Source organism: Callorhinchus milii, unplaced genomic scaffold (genome assembly GCF_018977255.1).
Source record: "Callorhinchus milii isolate IMCB2004 unplaced genomic scaffold, IMCB_Cmil_1.0 Scaffold4, whole genome shotgun sequence".
NCBI lineage: Eukaryota > Metazoa > Chordata > Chondrichthyes > Chimaeriformes > Callorhinchidae > Callorhinchus > Callorhinchus milii.
This window is the reverse complement of record NW_024704745.1, coordinates 6,504,392-6,524,652: the sequence shown is the minus strand read 5'-3', so window position 1 is coordinate 6,524,652 and position 20,261 is coordinate 6,504,392. Positions and strand designations below refer to the sequence as shown.

General features: G+C 48.7%; 1 protein-coding gene across 3 annotated transcripts in view; it reads left to right on the top strand.

The window, feature by feature from the left end:
* Positions 1–20,261, top strand: part of cadm2b (cell adhesion molecule 2b) — a 509,630-nt gene that overhangs the window by 219,499 nt on the left and 269,870 nt on the right. The gene's annotated exons all lie outside the window — the stretch shown is intronic.

Below are 20,261 nucleotides of genomic sequence, written 5' to 3'. Positions count from 1 at the left end.
GCCAATCAACTAATAACCGGGTTTGTACTTACTGCTATGTGAACTGAGGCATGTGGAGTAAAGGAACTTGCCCAATCTTTTGCCCCACCTGGGAATCGGACCCAGGTCCTCTCGCTTGGGAGGCAAGTGCTCCCAACCACTAAGCTACAGGACTCATATAACCTGATTTCTAACTCTATTCCCCCCTTGTGTCTGCCTTGTGTTCCCCCCCTGAGGGGGCGTTCTCAGACAATACCTCCCACATTTTCATTTTGCTAAAATTGTTTCTCATCTTGCTGCTATTGGCTGTAGCTTGTAAGATTTGTTTGCTTGTTATGAATGCATCTACCAGAGGGAAAAATCTAGCTTGTTAATTCCCTTCATCATTTTAAAAACTTCCATCAGATCACCCCTTAACCTCCTTAATTCTAAAGAATATAATGAAGTCAATTCAGCCTCTTAGCTAAGGCATTCATCCCTGTTATTAATGTAGTGAGCCATCATTGTGTGTCCTCGAAGATTTGTATGACCAAAACTGAGCCCAGTATTGCAAATGAGGCTTGACCAGAACTCTAGTGAGATGCAGTCTGGTTAAAGAGTATTAACCTTGTTGAGTCTCACTGACTTGCCATTGACCGTCCCTTTAACTTGGTTTGACCCTCCCTGCTTTACTGTTTCTCCCAAGTATCACATTTGTAAAGCCTGTCTGTAATGGAAGCTTCTACTGGTTAGGACAGCCTTTGAATTTCTACGATCTTTCACAGTATTTCACAAATGTTTGCAGTGAGGCTAATGACCAGTGAAAATATTGTGCAATACTCGAGCGCATGGCTAGGAAAAATGTGGAAAGCCTATTTGAAACAATTTGAGCAATATTTGAAATGTTTGCAAAAACGTGGCATTAAGCAGCCACAATTAATGTATTTTACTGAGAGCTAGGCTGGGGGAAGGGGAATTCAGGGCAGGTTGTAGCTCAGGAATCGTCTAGGTTCTGTAAGTGTCTACTGCTCATTTTCTGAGTGATTCAACAACAACAACAACAACAAGATTTCATTTATAGAGCGCCTTTCACGTCGGGAGGACGTCCCAAGGCGCTGCACAGTTGGGTCATGACCCGAGCAGGGGGGAAATGGTCAGGGTGAGGGGAGGGAAGGGAGGGAGCGAGGAGGAGGAAGAGAGTCGAGAGGGGAGCTGAAGGCACGGTCAAAGAGAAAGGTTTTGAGACCGGCCTTGAAGGAGGAAAGGGAGGAAGCAAGGCGAAGGCACTGGGGGATGGAGTTCCAGAGCCTCGGGGCTGAGAGGCTGAAGGCCCGACCACCGATAGTAGGGCGGTTGGGCGGGGGACGTGGAGCAGACCGGAGCCAGAGGAACGGAGGGTACGGGCAGGTAGGTAGGGGGATAGTAGGTTGGAGAGGTAGGAGGGAGCAAGGCCGTGAATGGCCTTGTAGGTGAGGATGAGGATCTTGAAATCAATCCTCTGGGGGATGGGGAGCCAGTGGAGGCGAGCGAGGGTGGGAGTGATGTGGTCCCGAAGCCTGGTGCGGGACAGTACACGAGCTGCAGAGTTCTGAATGACCTGCAGCTTGTGGAGGGAGGTGGCGGGAAGGCCGGCGAGGAGAGAGTTCCCATAGTCCAGCCTTGAGGTGACAAAGGCGTGAACCAGGGTTTCAGCCGCGTGAGGGGTGAGGTAGTGCCGTAGTCTGGCGATATTCCGGAGGTGATGGAAGGCGGTGCCAGTTGTGGTGCGGATGTGAGGGAGAAAGGACAGCTCAGGGTCGAACAAAACGCCGAGGTTCCTGACTGGCTTTGAGAGGTGGAGAGTGCAGCCTTGGATGCTGATGGTGTCAGCGCCTGAGGTGCGGAGGCGCTGACGTGAGCCAATCAGGAGGGCCTCGGTTTTTCGCACGTTGAGCTGAAGAAAGTTGTCTCTCGTCCAGGACTCGATGTCGGACAGGCAGGCTGTCAGGACATCGGTGGTCGTGGAGTTGAGAGTAGAGGAGGAAAGGTAGAGTTGGGTGTCATCCGCATACATGTGGAAGTTAACCCCATGTTTGCGGATGATGTCACCGAGGGGGAGCATATAGAGGGTGAAGAGGAGGGGACCGAGGACAGAGCCCTGAGGGACACCACATGAGACAGTACGGGGGGTGGAGGAGAAGCCATTCGTTGAGACGAAGTGAAGACGGTGGGAAAGGTAAGAGCTAAACCATTCAAGGACAGTGCCTTGAAGGTTGAGGTGGGAGGACAAGCGGTGGAGTAGGATAGCGTGGTCGACCGTATCGAATGCTGCCGATAGGTCGAGGAGGACGAGGAGACAGAGGGAGCCCTGGTCACAGATAGTCAGGATATCATTGGTGACCTTGACCAGGGCAGTTTCTGTGCTATGAGCAGCACGGAAACCTGACTGAAGGGGTTCAAAAAGAGAATGGGTGGAGAGGAAAGAGCGCAGTTGGGAGGCGACAACTCTTTCCAAGACCTTGGAGAGAAAGGGGAGGTTGGAGATGGGCCGGTAGCTTGATAGCTGCGACGCATCAAGGGAGGGTTTTTTCAGGGTGGGCGTGATGATGGCAGTTTTTAATGGAATGGGGACAGAGCCAGAGGAGAGGGACAGGTTTATGATGTCAGTGATGTGTGGGGCAAGAAAATGGAGCTGGGAGATAAGGAGTGGAGTGGGGATGGGGTCAAGGGAGCAGGTGGTTGGTTTTAGGGATAGGATGAGTTCAGTGACAGAGGGTGGGGAAACGGGTACGAAGGTGTGTAGGGGAGGATGGGTAGGAGTCGGAGTGTGGGAGGGAAGGGGTGGGTGGTGGGTGGAAGTTGGAGGGGAAGTGACCGCGGAGCGGATTCCCTTGATCTTGGATTCAAGGAAATCCAGCATCTCCTCGCAGTGAAGGTTGGAGGAGATGACCTGCGCGGGGTGGCGGGGGGGACGGAGGAGTCGGGATGTGGTGGAAAACAGTAGCCTGGGGTTGTTCTTCGCCTCCAGGATTATCCTGGAGTAGAAGGACGACTTGGCCGAGGCTAGAGTGGAGCGGTAAATTTTGAGGAGGTCCAGCCAGATTTGTCGGTGGACCGTTAGGCCAGATTTGACAAAGGTGCGTTCAGCAGCCCGCACCTGGCATTTCAGTGAGCGGAGGTGGGTGGTGTACCAGGGGGAGGAGCGGGAGTAGGAGACAGTGCGGGAAGTGATGGGGGCAAGAGTATCGAGTGTGGAGGAGAGGATATTGTGGAGGAGGGAGAGAGGAGAAGAGGGGTCGGTGAGGGTTGAAGGCCAGAGGGAGAGGAGTTCAGAGGACTCCAAGGCATCGGTTAGGGATTGTGGGGGTAACTTCTTCCAAGGGCGGTAGAAGATGGTGGTGGGTCTGGTGGAGGTGGGAAGGGGGGTGGAGGTGGTGAAGGAGATGAAGTAGTGGTCAGAGATGGCCTTGTCGGTAATAGTGACATCCGAGACACTGAGGCCCCGGGTGATCACCAAATCGAGTGGGTGGCCGTGACTGTGAGTGGGGGAGTTTATGTGTAGGGAAAGGTTGAGTGAGGAGAGCAGGGAAGAGAAGTCTGTGGAGATGGAGCAGGAGGGGGTGAAGTGTAGGTTAAAGTCGCCCAGGATGATGAGGCGATCAGAGGAGAGGCAAAGAGATGTGAGGAGTGTTGAAATGTCAGAGATGAAGGTGGGAGAGGTTTTAGGGGGCCGGTAGAGGAGGAGGATTTTAAGGGAGAGGAATGAGGGGTGGGAGAGGGTGAGGTGCTCGAAGGAGGGGAAAGAGCCAGAGGAGTAGGGGGATAGGGCAAGTGGTGTCCTTGAGATAAGGGCAACACCACCGCCACGGCGGTTGGGGCGGGGGATGTGGTGGGAGGTGTAGCCGGGTGGCGTGGCCTCCGTGAGGGGGAAGGTGTCGCCTGGGGTGAGCCACGTTTCTGTCAAGGCCATGATATCAACGTTCTCATCAAGGATGAGATCGTTGATGACCAGGGCCTTGTTGCAGAGGGAGCGGACATTTTGCAGTCCGATGTGGAGGGAGCGGTTGACAGAAGGGTGTGTGGGAGGGGAGGGGGGTCCAGGTTGTGAGGCAGGGGTGGGGGGGATGGGGATGAGGGAGGAGAGGTTGACTCCCCGGGTCTGTGTCCGGGGTGGCTGGCGAGTGTGGTGGGGAATGGGGCAGTCGGTGTGGCTGCTGCTGGACAGCCAACGCCGAGTGCCGCGGTGAGCCCGGCGGAGGATTCCCAGACTGGAACAGAGGGAGGTTGTGGGAGGGTCAAGTGGGGATAGAAGACGAGAGGGACGGAGAGAGAGGAGGAGAGAGCGGGAGAGATGGAGAGGGGGAGGGTTTGGGGGGAGAGAGGAGGGGGGCGGGAGGGAGGGGGTGAGGGGGCTCGGGTCAAAGCGGCAGCCATAGTGCGCACGCGGGGACCGGGAGCGAGCGGTCAGGTGGATGGCATTATCCCGCAGATTGGGGCATCGAACCCAACAGGACCATAGTGGGCTCTGATGTGAGCCCTGGGGGGGGGGGGCGCAGAGGGTTTTTTTTTTTTTTTTTTTTTTTTTTTTTTTTTTTTTTTTTTGTGCGCGCGCACTCACCTGAAAACTAATCTATGACGTCGCAGTTCCCCGCTCCGTCCCCTCCCCCTAGCTGCACTCGCTCCGGCGTCGAGTTTAAGTACCTGGGTCAGTAGGCCCAGGCTCCTCCCCGCGCTGTCCTGCTGCCGCTCCCCGACTGGCTGCACTCGCTCCGGCGTCGAGTTTAAGTACCTGGGTCAGTAGGCCCAGGCTCCTCCCCGCGCTGTCCTGCTGCCGCTCCCCGACTGGCTGCACTCGCTCCGGCGTCGAGTTTAAGTACCTGGGTCAGTAGGCCCAGGCTCCTCCCCGCGCTGTCCTGCTGCCGCTCCCCGACTGGCTGCACTCGCTCCGGCGTCGAGTTTAAGTACCTGGGTCAGTAGGCCCAGGCTCCTCCCCGCGCTGTCCTGCTGCCGCTCCCCGACTGGCTGCACTCGCTCCGGCGTCGAGTTTAAGTACCTGGGTCAGTAGGCCCAGGCTCTTCCCCGCGCTGTCCTGCTGCCGCTCCCCGACTGGCTGCACTCGCTCCGGCGTCGAGTTTAAGTACCTGGGTCAGTAGGCCCAGGCTCCTCCCCGCGCTGTCCTGCTGCCGCTCCCCGACTGGCTGCACTCGCTCCGGCGTCGAGTTTAAGTACCTGGGTCAGTAGGCCCAGGCTCCTCCCCGCGCTGTCCTGCTGCCGCTCCCCGACTGGCTGCACTCGCTCCGGCGTCGAGTTTAAGTACCTGGGTCAGTAGGCCCAGGCTCCTCCCCGCGCTGTCCTGCTGCCGCTCCCCGACTGGCTGCACTCGCTCCGGCGTCGAGTTTAAGTACCTGGGTCAGTAGGCCCAGGCTCCTCCCCGCGCTGTCCTGCTGCCGCTCCCCGACTGGCTGCACTCGCTCCGGCGTCGAGTTTAAGTACCTGGGTCAGTAGGCCCAGGCTCCTCCCCGCGCTGTCCTGCTGCCGCTCCCCGACTGGCTGCACTCGCTCCGGCGTCGAGTTTAAGTACCTGGGTCAGTAGGCCCAGGCTCCTCCCCGCGCTGTCCTGCTGCCGCTCCCCGACTCTCCCCGACTCAGGACGTCCCAAGGCGCTGAACAGTTGGGTCAGGACCCGAGCAGTGGGGAAATGGTCAGAGTGAGGGGAGGGAAGGGAGGGAGCGAGGAGGGGGTAGAGAGTCGAGAGGGGAGGTGAAGGCACGGTCAAAGAGAAAGGTCTGGAGACCGGCCTTGAAGGAGGAAAGGGAGGAGGCGGCGAAGGCACTGGGGGATAGAGTTCCAGAGCCTCGGGGCTGAGAGGCTGAAGGCCCGGCCACCGATGGTAGGGCGGTTGGGACGGGGGATGTGGAGCAGACCGGAGCCAGAGGAACGGAGGGTATGGGCAGGTAACAACAACAATAATAACAAGATTCCATTTATTGAGCGCCTTTCACGTCGGGAGGGCGTCCCAAGGTGCTGTACAGTTGGGTCAGGACCCGAGCAGTGGGGAAATGGTCAGGGTGAGGGGAGGGGAGGGAGGGAGCGAGGAGGGGGTAGAGAGTCGAGAGGGAAGCTGAAGGCACGGTCAAAGAGAAAGTTGGGGGATAGTAGTTCGGAGAGGTAGGATGGCCTTGAAGGTGAGGGTGAGGATCTTGAATTCGATCCTCTGGGGGATGGGGAGCCAGTGGAGGCGAGCGAGGGTGGGAGTGATGTGGTCCCGAAGCCTGGTGCGGGACAGTACACGAGCTGCAGAGTTCTGAATGACCTGCAGTGTGGAGGGAGGTGGCGGGAAGGCCGACGAGGAGAGAGTTCCCATAGTCCAGCCTTGAGGTGATAAAGGCGTGGACCAGGGTTTCAGCAGCGTGAGGGGTGAGGTAGTGCCGTAATCTGGCGATGTTCTGGAGGTGATGGAAGGCGGTGCCAGTTGTGGTGCGGATATGAGGGAGAAAGGACAGCTCAGGGTCGAACAGAACGCCGAGGTTCCTGACTGACTTTGAGAGGTGGAGAGTGCAGCCTTGGATGCTGATGCTGATTCAGTACTTTGGCTAAAGAAAAATCTCTTTTCCTTGATATCAATTTGAGATGAATGCATGAAGCGAAATGGATGTGCGTTTTACTGAGGACTGTCAGAGTCTAAACAGTTATATGCTTTTCAAAGTGAAAATTGTTTGTCACACAATGTTGGTGTATCGGGTGTTGGCTCAGTGAAACTGACTGACACTTTAATGGAACGGATAAAGCAGAACGTTCAAGTTCAATTACAGTTCAAGACCACAATTGGTGAAATCCCGGCATTCATTCAGAGAGTGAGTCAAAGCTATTGGTGTTCGTAATCCGGAATTCATATGTGGAATTTTCATTGTGGTTATGCAGCATCAATTCAGCGTCAACCACCCAAAGCACAGCTTCCCATGGCTTCCACTCCTCAGCCTCCAGCACCATCAGTTCGGAGGGCTGGTGATGACAGAGTGTGCTGGCTCCTGCCGAGCAGCCAGTGAATGACAGTAAAGGGTTACAACCAATCCAGTTCGTTGTTCAGATGTTTACTGACCTGCTGTCTACTTCCAACTTGATCTTTTTAAGCCGACAATCTCAAGCAAATAGACTTGGATTGTTAAGTAAGGTGTTACAGCTACGCCTTGAGTTAACAGTAATGCTTGGATTTCATACAGCACCTAGAACATCGCGATGCCTCCAATCTTTTCTTTAGAGAATTGCTATCAATTGTAATGATTATGTATTTGTAGCAACATTGACAGCCACCTTGTGCACAGACAGCCACGGAGTGAATAATCACGTTATTTGGAAGATTGTTAGCGTTTAGGAAACTCCCTCCTGCCTAACAATCAACAACAACAACAACAAAATGACATTTATGTATAGCGCCTTTCACGTTTGGAGGATTTCCCAATGCGCTGGACAATAAGTGGTTCAGACCCAAGCTGGGGGTCGGGATCGGGGAGGGTGGAAGGCAGGGGTGGGAGGAGGGTGACCGAAGGCACAGTCGAAGAGGAGGGTCTTGAGACGGGTCCTGAAGGAGGCAAGGGAATGGAGAGAGGCAGAGGGACTGTGGATCGAGTACCAGAGGGTAGGGGCAGAGAGGTTGAAGGCCCGCCCGCCAATGGTGGGGTTGGCAGTCAAGGCGGGGAACGTGAAGCAGGCCGGAGCCTGCTGAGCAGAGGGAGCGGGCAGGTTGGTAGGGGGTTAAAAGCTCGCAGAGGTGGGGGGGAGCAAGGCCATGGAGGGCTTTGAAGGTGAGGACCAGGATCTTAAACTGTATCCTCTGTGTGATGGGAAGCCAGTGGAGTTGGCCACATTTCAAATGATGTGATTATTTGGAAGATTGTCAGCCAGGACTCTAAGAAATTCCCTCTTTGGTGGGGTCTCTTGGAGCTGAACTGGCTCCAAGGTGATGTGTTTGGCAATGGAGTGTCGGAATCGAGCCGCCCTCTGTGGCGTTCTCAGTAGTGCGGTTCCTGAGCCAGGTGGCTGCATAGTACACCAGGGCACTGCTCACGACAGCAGAGCCAAACTGGCTTATCGGCAGGACTTGGAAGGGCAGACCAATCCCTGGGGCAGAGAATCATTCCCACTCAGCTCCTCTTAACCCTGCAAGCCAAAGCCCTAACGGGTAGGGTGGTCCTAGCTGGACAAGCGGCGGGAAAGCTTGCCAGAAAGCGATATCAATGACAACTATGTGGTTTTAACCGGTTAGACTCCATCAGAACCCCAATGCACACTCTGGGGTCTCCGAGTCTTGGGCTCTTCCAAGTCCTGCTGATAAGCCAGGTTGGTTGTGCAGTCATCAGCAGTGCCCTGGAGTACTATGTACCCATCTGGCTCTTGCCATATCGTGTGTGTGTTTGTGTGTGTGTGTGTGTGTGTGTGTGTGAGAGAGAGAGAGGGAAGTGGTCTGTATTTCTGTTTTACACTGTTCTGTCAAATCCACTGTATAACATTTTTTGGCCTGACATACATGTACATCCTTGATAAAAGCAACACAAATTGCACCTGTGCAACTGTCTTGCTGAGAGACATCAGTGAGGCAGCTTGACTCCATCTGCTTCCATACACTTCAATACTAAGCTTCAATTACAGTGTAAACAGAAGTGGTTCCAGTTCAAACAACTGTTTGGATCATGGCTTGTTGTTTTTACTGCTGGCTCAAAATCTTTCAATTCAAGGCAAAATAAAAGATGTTCCAACAGTGTTAGTTCCTGACACCAGGAGAGAGTCCGAATATATAATGTTAGGAATGTAATCAAATTGTTGTTTGATGTGACTATTTTTGTAGTAGTTTATGATCAGATGAGTTGCTGGCGAAGGGATCTGCAGGCATCGATGCATGTGGTTGAAGGGAGAAGAAATAGTTTATTCCCGATAGATCTATCTAATACACACGCTGATCAATCAAAATAGACCTTCATCATCATTCATTGAAGTCAATGTGAAGGCAAATTGTTACATGCTGATTGATTAACATAATGCAGATGTAGTGGACCGATTCATCAGCCCCCACGGCAGGTCAATGGTCTGATACTTCTTCATGTAACTTGGTTGTTGATTGCTTTCTTTAGCATGAAGAATGTAGGCCATGGAAGCTACAGCATCTCACAGGCCATTCAGATTGATTAGAATCATAGGATTTAAAGCACAGAAGGAGGTCCTTCGACTCTTTCTTTGAAAGAACTATCCAACTAGTCCCACTCACCCGCTCTTATACCATAGCCCTGCAAATTTTCGCACACAAAATATACAGTTAATTCACTTTATAGTATGTTCCATGAAGTGCTTTGAGACGTCTAGAAGATGTGATAAGGCGCTATATTATATGCAAGGATTATTATTATTTTTCCTTTTCAAGTACCTATTCAATTCCCTTTTGAAAGCTACTATCAAATCTGCTTCCACTACCCTTCTAGGCAGTGCATTCCAGATCACAACAACTCTCTGCGTAAAAACAAAATTCTGTTCATCTCGTCTCTGGTTCTTGTGCCAATTATCTTAAATCTGTGTTCTCTGGTTACCGATCCACTCACCAGAGGAAACAGTTTCTCCCTATTTACTCTATTAAAACCCCTCTTAATTTTGAATGCTTCTATTCAATCTCCCTTTAACCTTCTCAGCTCGAAGGAAAACAATCCCAGCCTCTCTAGTCTCTCCACATAATTGATGTCCCTCATCCCTGGTATCATTCTGGTAAATTAATCCCTGCCGGGCTTTATACTCCGCTTGAGCCTCCAGCCCTGGAGTGTCAGTTAGATTGTAAGCTCACAATACCATTGTGGGGCTTGAACCTCCATCTTTTGAGGTTAGTGGAATTGTTAGTTCTGCTAACTGAGCCAGGCTAACTCCAAAGGCTTCTGTTGCTGAAGCTGAGGGATCATGGGACAGTTTGTGGAAGACTAGCATTGCTTTGGATTTGAGCCAGCATCCTGCTAGGTGGCTCTCCAATGCCGGAAGTCACTAGTCCAATCGCCCAACCATTGTACCAGTTTTGAGGGTGTCACATTATGGAGAAGTGTTTATTTACCAACATTACATCATTTTCAATGATATGCCAATCAACACCTTTCACCCAATCTCTCTAATGCTCTAATCGCTCTTCTCCGACCTGTGGCAACTCACTGAAACTCCCCACTGTAAGAATAAGCACCTCTATGCAGAGAGCTAATGCAGTGTCACAGTCTATCACCAGGAGACGTGCACTCTGAACATCCCAATTTGACAATTAAAAGATTAGTTCAAGTATTGCATTACATGACACAGAAGATTGTGGAGTACAATAGCATTTCAAGGTTCTAATGAGTTTAGAAACTTATGTCCTCAGAACTCAGGGATGGCATTCCAGGCGTTTCAGACATTTAAACACACTGAAGCCAATAAAACCCATTGATATTGTGATTTACACAGTACTTTGTGATCAACCAGGTGCACCACAACGATGTTCCTTACTCCTGTACGCTCCTATACACCTTTTTTCCTAACTAAAGTCCTTCATGTTTAATAGCTGTCTACTGAAATTGGTATTTTTAGCTCTGAGGCTTCCAATTTCAAGCTAGCTTGATGTGGTTTAATTTGAAACCTGTGTCCTCTAGTTCTCTTCTCATTTTCAAAGTCAAATCTCCTCACCTCCATCTCTTAGCTTTTTTAAAGATTCATGTCCTTTTCTTCCCACCTCAATATTTTACCTAATCAGTTCTGTGAATTCTGCTCACAATGTACAGTCTGACTCCTTGGAGGGAAGGTAAGCGGGGTCTCCTCAGACCTGAAGTGGCTCCAAGGTGATGTGCTTGGCAGCGGAATCCCAAAATCCCGCCAGCCCTCTGTGACGGTCTCGACTGTGGTTCCTGAGTCAGGCATCCTCGGTATTCCTGGGCACTGCTGAGAAAGCACAGCCTAGCCTGGCTTCTGGTCAGGATCTGGAAGGACTTTTTTTTAAAAAGAGTCTGAGACCTATAATTACCTAGATGTCAGCCTGGCTCAGTTGGTAGCACTCTCTTTGGGAAGATTGGGGGTTCAAGTCCCACCTTTGGGCTTTGATCTCATATTCTTGGTTGACACCCCAATGTTTTGCTGGCGGAGTGCTGCATTGTCAGAGGTGCCGTCTTTTAAATGAGCATTACGTCGAGGTCTTGTCTTCCTATTCAGGTGGACATTCAAGATTCCATGATACCATTTGAAAAGAGAAGGGAGTTTCTCCCATGGTCCTCGCTAAAAATCCTCCAAATAAAGTTGGTCATTCACTGTACAGCTGTTTTGTGAGATAATGCTGTGTGCAACTTGGCTGGCGACACTTTGTGAAACTTTGTGAAGCACATTGAGACATTCTGGACAGATGTTACAGCCTCTGGAATATAAATATCTTAAGTGTACAGGTGGGGTGCCCACAACTACATGATATTCCAAAGCAAGATTGTGACGTGGAGGGACAGAAGGGAGACTTGCACTGTTGCAGGCTGTAAGTTCCTTTTTGCTTACCATGTTCAAATAGCGTGAGGGAATGATGAGGATGAGATCAAATGGTCTGTCTGCTGCATTCCAAACCACTTCAGAGCCAAGGGGAGAATTGTGGGGCTGCAAGTATAAAACACAATTGTTTCTTCTAAATCTGAACCCTTCATGGTGTGGACTCCCGTCGAATGAATTTAATTGTGGATATCTGGATTTACAGCTGGTTTGGTCAGAAAAGTGAATTTAACAATCATTTTTTAAAAATTGCTGCTTGAACGAGTAAAAGGTAATTGGTTAAGCTTGTTAACATTAATAAGGTGTCAGGGTGGCTTAATCGGTCGCACTCTCACCTCTGTGTCAGGAGGTTTTAGGTTCAAGCCCCGCACCGTGTCTCTGAGCTCATAATCTATACTGACACCCCATTGCGGTGCAGGGGGAGAGCTGAATTGTTAGAGGTGCCATCCCTCAGATGAATCGTGAAATCGTTGTCTCGGCTGATTGTTCAGGTGGATGTTAAAGATAACATGGCATAATTCAAAAAGAGAAAGGAGTTTATCTCCCGGAGTTCTGGCCGACAAACCCCCAGACCAAATTAGTCACTCACTGTGTGTGGGACATTGTGGTGTCTAAATGGGCTGCCATGTGCACCTACAAAATTACAGTCAATGCACTCTGGAGTTCTGTAGCTCAGTGGTTAGAGCACTTGCCTCACAAGCGAGAGACCTGGGTTCGATTCCCAGCAGGGTAAAACCTTGGGCAAATTTCCTTACTCCACACGCCTGATAATAATCCCTCAAGAAAAAAAATAATAAATTGGTTTGTGGGACACTGCTGTGCGCAATTAGCTGCTTTGTTTCACCTACAAATACATGGCTGCCATGTGCACCTATAAAATTACACAGTCAATGCACTCTGGAGTCCTGTAGCTCAGTGGTTAGAGCACTCGCTTTGCAAGTGAGAGACCTGAGTTCAATTCCAGGCAGAGGGCGAAACCTTGGGCAAGTTTCCTTACTCCACACAGAGCCTAATAATAATCCCTCCAAAAACCAAAAACAATAATAAATTGGTCATTTTCAATCTACGACTGTTTGTGGGACATTGCTGTGCGCAATTGGCTGCCGCGTTCGCCCACAAATATACAGTCAATTCACTTTACAGTGTGTTCTGTGAAGCGCTTTGGGACATCCTCCCGACGTGAAAAGCGCTATATCAAATGCAAGGATTATTATTATTATACTCTACAGTAAATCCTATGAAGCGTTTTGAGAATTTTTCATGATGTGATCAGGCTCTTTGAATTAAATGCAATGATTTTAATTGTATAACAATAATATAGCAAATTATATTATATAACACATTCCAAACGTTGGACACACATTTATGTGATGTTTGCATGGGATGGGTGCTGCCCCCTTGAACTGTCTCCATGCATGAAATATTAAAGATATGGGACCCAAGTTTCTTAATCTACTATACACTTGTATTTCTGACTTCTTTACACTCTTTATCCTGAAATGTACCGGTATTTGCAACACAATATGTTCTTAATTCACAATGTGCACATTATTTGTTATAACATCCCTCTGGCACGAAGCCTCCGTTTTCTTACCAACCCTTATTGAAATTGCTCCATAAAATCTCTTGCATCTCAGAGTTCTGGAGTGTGCTTAAATAAAGTTCAAGTAAGTTATTTTGTAAATGCGGAGCAGGTTCAACCCGGGCAGACATACTGGAAACTATTCTTAAAATTCTCACATTATACAATCATAGAATCCTAGAAATTTGCGGCTCAGAAGGAGGTAATTTGACCTTTCGACTCTGTGCAAGACATTTGTGAGATAACAGGATTGGACTCTGTGCCATAAAATACACTGCATGTATCAACTTCCTTGCATAATTTTTCATTACGAATGATGCAAATTACCACAATTGTCTTTGAATTCCTCAGTGTCTTGAGGAGCGCAGTGGCTCGTGGGACCCAGTACTAAGTGACATGTTGTAACTTGTGTTATTGACCATGTGACAAGGCAGCGTCAGTTTTATGGAACAGAGTATCCAATGGGGCTCTGTGAATAATCCCCAAAGTCATGGCGTGACAAGACACGTGTCCCTGCACGCCAAAATATTTCTTCAGGTCTAATTGAAAAGGATATCACAACATTGTCATTTGTGCGTGGTGTGATTTGAATGTTTTCACTTCATGTGTGAACAAATGCAGAATGATAAGACTGGAGAACTGGAACAAACTGAGCAAACAACAACAACAACAAGATTCCATTTATAGAGCGCCTTTCACGTCGGGAGGACATCCCAAGGCGCTGTACAGTTGGGTCAGGACCCGAGCAGAGGGGGGAAATGGTCAGGGGGAGGGGAGGGAAGGGAGGGAGCGAGGAGGGGGTAGAGAGTCGAGAGGCGAGCTGAAGGCTCGGTCAAAGAGAAAGGTTTTGAGACCGGCCTTGAAGGAGGAAAGGGAGGAGGCGGCGAAGGCACTGGGGGATAGAGTTCCAGAGCCTCGGGGCTGAGAGGCTGAAGGCCCGGCCACCGATGGTAGGGCGGTTGGGGCGGGGGATGTGGAGCAGACCGGAGCCAGAGGAACGGAGGGTACGGGCAGGTAGATAGGGGGATAGTAGGTCGGAGAGGTAGGAGGCAGCAAGGCCGTGAATGGCCTTGTAGGTGAGGATGAGGATCTTGAATTGGATGCTCTGGGGGATGGGGAGCCAGTGGAGGCGAGCGAGGGTGGGAGTGATGTGGTCCCGAAGCCTGGTGCGAGACAGTACACGAGCTGCAGAGTTCTGAATGACCTGCAGCTTGTGGAGGGAGGTGCCGGGAAGGCCGGCGAGGAGAGAGTTCCCATAGTCCAGCCTTGAAACAGAAACCAATCAGAAACCAAACAATATTAGTCCAGGACCCTTAGAACAGGAGAGAGGTTAGGGTAGCTGGTGGATTAATCGCTGACGCTATCAGCACAGTGTGGGGTGGCCATAAAGAAAGCAAACAAGATCTATAATCTTGATACAGAACCTTTCCCATCAGCAGGACGTCTGAAAGCGCTTCATAGAATTTATTGCAAAGTGTAGTAACTGTATATTTGTAGGTGAACACAGAAGCCAATTTGCATACAGCAGTGTCCATAAACAGCCATGGAGTGAGTGACCAATTTTATTTGGGGGATTTTTGACCAGGACACCAGGAGAGAGAAACTCCCTTCTCTTTTTGAATAGTATCATGAGATCTTTAACATCCACCTGAACAGATGCAACCAGGGTTTCACATCGCGTCCAAAAGATTGCAACTCGAACAATTATATAATATAACCCTTGCACTTGATATAGCGCCTTATCACGTCATGTAGAAGTCTCAAAGTGCTTCACAGAATATACCATAAAGTGGATTGACTGTATATTTTGTGGGCAAAACACAGCAGCCAATTGCGTACAGGAGTGTCCCATAAACAGTCGTGAATTGTGTGATCAAATTATTACTTTTTTTGTTGTTGAAGGGATTATTATCCACGGAAAGGCGATCTGCCAATCGACTAATAACTGGGTTCCTACTTACTGCTTGGTAAACAGAGGCATAAGGAAACTTGCCTAACGTTTCGCCCTGCCTGGTAATGGAACGCAGGTCCTTTCACTTGCGAGGCGAGTACTCTAACCATTAAGCTACAGGACTTCACGAACTCAGCTACAGAACAATGCAGCATTCCCCCAAACACTGTGGTGGCGTGTTAGCCTCGACAAAATGAATCCAACGTCCCACCATTCAGCTTGAACCCACAAGGTCTGGATGAGCCATACATTTCTGCAGCTGAGCATCTTGCAGTACTGAAGCCATCTTGATTGTTTCTCATTAGCATCCAGGTGTCTCAGCACAGATTCCATCATCTTGTGTCATTGACTTGCTCAGGCTGAACCGGGTGATGCACACCCTTGGCAATCTGCTGGAGCTTCAGAGAGAGAAGGTAAACATAGCATTCTGATCAAATTACTGTGCATTAGAGAGGTAAATATGTGAAATAGACAACTCGGGTGGAAGTGGAGGTTGAAGCAGCATTTATCAAGCTGAATTGGATAGCAATTTAGAAAATAAATCAATTGATTATTCATTATTTTTAACACTATTTTTACTTTGGCACTGATATTCTTTTCCAGTCTTTTCTTTTGGTCTCTCTGATGCGCTCGGAAGCGCATCACCATGCTTTAGAGTATCCAAACCTGACTCAGAGTGTCAGAAATGTATGCCACAGACACATGGCAACTTCCCCATGTCTGGAGAGAGGCACCCCACTTACATAATTCCAGAGAATGTTAGGCGTAGGCCTACAACTACAAGGTTCTAGCCTTATAATAATATATGTACCTGTGAGAAGAATTGATAGGATTCCCTGTGTTTGCATTAACATTAACAGTAAATAGTGTTGGGTTCAAACAAACACAAACCATGTTAAACCAAGAAAGGACCCATCAGATGCTTTTTGATATCTCAAGGTCATTCAAATTCAAAGACAGTTGTGGGTTATTTGCATAATTCGCAGTGAAAAATTATGCAAGAAGGTTGATACATGCATGTGTATTTTATGGCACAGAATCTAATCCTGTTATCTCACCCAGTACATGTGTTTCATGACGATATTCCAGAGGGAATCCTCGTGAAGAGCATTGTTGTGTTCTTTTGTTGGCTGCACATAGCTGTGGTCTTGGGGGAGAAACAACAGGCCTGCGCGCACATGCTCCGTTTGAATCGAGAAGTGTTAGCTTCGTGCCCTTGAAGAGACGAGAGCAGAGAGTTGAGCAACTTGAAGGCTGAAATAGGATCACTTTCTGATCTCACGAGTTTGTCTTATTGCCAATCTCTGTTGTCTCGTCTAACCAGCCCTGTACTTTGTAGACTCCCCTATCAGCCCCAGAACTCCCTATTGGCAGGTTGTGACTCAGAAAAAAATGTGGTTGACGCTGTTTTCAACAATTGCTGATACTGCTCTGATCCTTCCTGAATGTTTTATGCAGTAACCTGTCCTTGTCGACCGGATGCCACTCAATTTATTTATGTTTTAAAGTGCATTAAGGAAATTACAGTGTCATGCTGCGTTTACCCAGTCGGTTTGGGAAGCCTCGGTCTTTGTAAAGATCTTTGTAATTCCAATAACTGATTTATTAATTTTTTTTACTGCATTAAACATTAATAATTAACATGGAAAGGGCCGCGCAGTCTGGTGAAATGGCGCCAGGGAGAATATTTGGGTGTTGAGCCAATTGCGGGTAGGTGGTCTTCGACATGTCATTCCCACGTGGGTAAGCGGGAGAAGTGGGTTTTAGCATAAATATGTTCTTTACTGAGCAAAATGGTAGTTGTCAAAATTGCCATTGAAGTGGCTGAATCCTCAGTCATACATTTTGAGTGGTGCTTTTACTAATGATTCACACATCGAGAGAATAATGCGGGAAGATTGTCAGGAACCAGCAACAAAAGATCCCTGGTCGCCCTGCACATTGGGAAGCGTCTCTGCACAAATTAAATTGTTTCCATCTTTCCTCACTGGTGATGGCTGCTACCTCCTCAGCAATAATCCTTGAATTTGATACAGAGCCTCACAACGTTGTGACATCTCAGTGGGGGAAAGGGCAGGTAAATGGGACTGAAGGGTTTGTTCATCAGTGCACAAATACAATGAACCAAATGGCTGCTTTCTGTGATGTAAAGTTACTGTGAAGTGTAGTGACTGTTTTTTGGTGAACACGTCAGCCAAGTTAGACACAACAAAGTTCCGCTAACAGCCATGAGATGAATGACTAATTTTATCTGGGGGATTGTTGGCCAGGACACCAGGAGAGAAAAACTCCTTTCGCACAGCTTCACCCTGGTGATCACTTGATATCTTAACATTGTTTCCTGAGTGCAGCACTTACAAAACTGAGCCCATTTCACTTGGGACCGTGAAACACAGATGCACATAATTTGTTTGAACAATTGTGTCTGAATCTACTGGCTCAGTGCTGTAATTCATGGCATTCCTACCCAATATAAAGAAATAATCAGCATTCGCAGATAGATTTTTATTGTGGGAACGGGCTGGATAGAGTAGCACTGGGATGATAACACAGATCAAGGACAGCTGCCAAGCCACAGAATTAAAGAATCATTGAAGTGAAGGAAGTGGGATACAATGTAAGACTCAACACTCTCCGTGTTTGCCGAGTCTTGCTGCAGTGACCTTGACTGCTACACGTTCACATGATAGGAGCAGGTTGTGTGCTATTTTTAGCCGAGACTTGATACTGAAAACGTGAGGGGACTGTTTCCTCAGCACAATAAAAGTCAAATTGTGAAAACCACAGGCAGGTATACAATCATATACACATGCAGAGTATAATTATGTTAATCCCAAATGCATAAAATTAGTGTGTTTATGTAGGTAACCTGAAGGACCTTGTAGTGTAGCACACACATCACAGGCCCCTTTTTTTGCTTGAGGCAGAATTAAGCTGGGGATACACAACTCTGAGCACACTGTACGTGCTCAAATTGGCTGCTGGGTGTGCCTGCAAAACTCACAGTCACTGCAGTTTACAGTAAAATCCTGTCAAGCGCTTTGGAACGTCCTCCCAATGTAAAAGATGCTATGTTGAATGTAAGCACATCATGGCAAAATTATTCCAGACCAATGAATGACTGAAGTAAATTATAATCCTTGCATTTGATATAGCGCTTTATCATGTCAAAACACCTCAATGAAGCTAAGTTTTTTTTACTGTAAAGTGTAGTGACTGTATAATTTGTATATATTCAGGGCTTGGAATCCATCTTGATAGGTTTGGATAGGTAAGCAGCTGCTGCACAAGCAACTCGCCTCCCACCTGTGGTACCTTGAATGGAAGGGATGTGTGTCTGAGCTGCGGGCAGGAAGATGGTAGCAATGCTCTCACACATTTTATGCTGAGCTGCCCACCAGGATTCTCTCAGGGAATTCCAAGTACCTGCCATCCACCTATTGAGGGCTCAACCTGTGCTTGTACAGATGTCAAATAACCAACAATGACTATCCTCCTAGGGGAGGTGTAATCAGGGTCTCTTTGGAGCTGAACTTGCTTGCCTACAGAAGGCTACAATCGAAACCCCATCTTTGGCGGTCTCTAGTTCGGTTCCTGAGTCAGATGGGTCCACAGTACTCCAGAGCATTGCTGAAGGCAGCGCAGGTAACCTGGCTGATTGGTTGGACTTGTGGATCCAGACCAGTCACTGGGGGCAGGGAATCCTCCCACTCAGCTTCTTTTAACCCTGCAAGCCAAAGCCCTAACATGTAGGGTTGTCCTAGCTGGACAAGCAGCATGAAAGCTTGCCAGACAGTGCTCTCAATGGCAAGCTATGCAATTTTCGTTGGTTAAACTCCAGTTGTTGTTACCCCAAAACACATTCTGGACTCCCCAAGCCTTGGGTCTTACCAACCTGCATCAAATACTCTCTGGAATTAGGTAATCAGGATGTGTCCCTCAGGGAGAGGGCTGCCCAATTCATTCCAAATGCACAAATATCCATGTCTAGGTGGGAAAAATTGAACTCTGTGTCTGGTTTGGATACTCTAAGCATGTGATGAGTTAGTCAGGTCAAGTCACCTGACTGACCAAAATAAATCTATATTTTGGCACATGCTGCAGCCAATTTGACACAGCAATGTCCCACTTATAGCCATGAAGCAAATGATCAATTTTATCTAGGGATTATTGGCCCCCATATGAAGCTCTGGCTGATGAAAAAGAACCTCTAACCAGACATCAAAGTCTATTTTACTCAGTGTGCCTCTTCTGTGCCATCTGGAGTTTGCCACTTTCATTCACTGCTGCATACATTGTGTAAATTCCATCTGTTTTTTTTCTACGTTAATGCCAAACTCCATTGGCTCCCTGTCACAGAGCGGATCAATTTCAAGATCCTCACTCTTGTATTTAAATCCCTTCATGCCCTGGCACCCCCCCCTCTCACTCCAACCTTCTCGCTCCCTATACCACTACCCGCTCCGGCTGCCTCCTTGTCTCCCTGACCCTCCGCTCCATCATCAGCGGCTGTACTTTCAGCCACGACACCGCAAAGCTGTGGAATGTTTTCTCTCAATCCCTTCGCCTTGCCCCCTCTCTCCCCATTTTCAGTTCGTGCTTGAAGACCTTCCCCTTCGGCCATGCCTATGGTCACCTTCCCCCTCCACCTGGCTCGGCATCGGGCTCCGCCACTGTTAAACGCTCCGAGACGCCGTTCAATTTAGGCTTCTGAATGTATTGTTGAAAACACAATTAAGACGGGAACTTGTCGATTTTCCACTGCCTTTGAGGCTCAGTGAACCTGGGGGGTAGGAGAGAGTTTCAGCACAGTGTGAGTATGGCCATAACTTGTGTAAGTCGGCAGCAGTGTGGACGGAAATCTCTTCCACTTCAACAATGGCATGTACTCCTTTTGTCATTGTACCATCCTAGGGGAGGAATCGGATGAAAGGCAGTTTAGGGGTCACAAGCAGAGGACTCTGCACGAGATCGTATCCATGGGAAGAGGGTCAGATTGTCTGTTGTGAAGCTCGCCAGTCCTGGCAGTTAGCTGGTGGATGAATAATGGCACTATTGATGTCGGTTTCTAAAGTTACCCAGCACAGCAGCGAGCAAGAGCACAGCGAAAGCAGAGACTTAATGGTGAGATAAAAGTGCTGTGAATGGGATTAAAGGAGCAGTTTCAGAATGATCCACATATGTGTATCTCAGGACATGTTTCTTTTCAGGAGAAATAGCAAAAGGAAGATCTGATCCCCCAACTCTGTTCAGCTTTGCTTCCTGTTTTAAGTC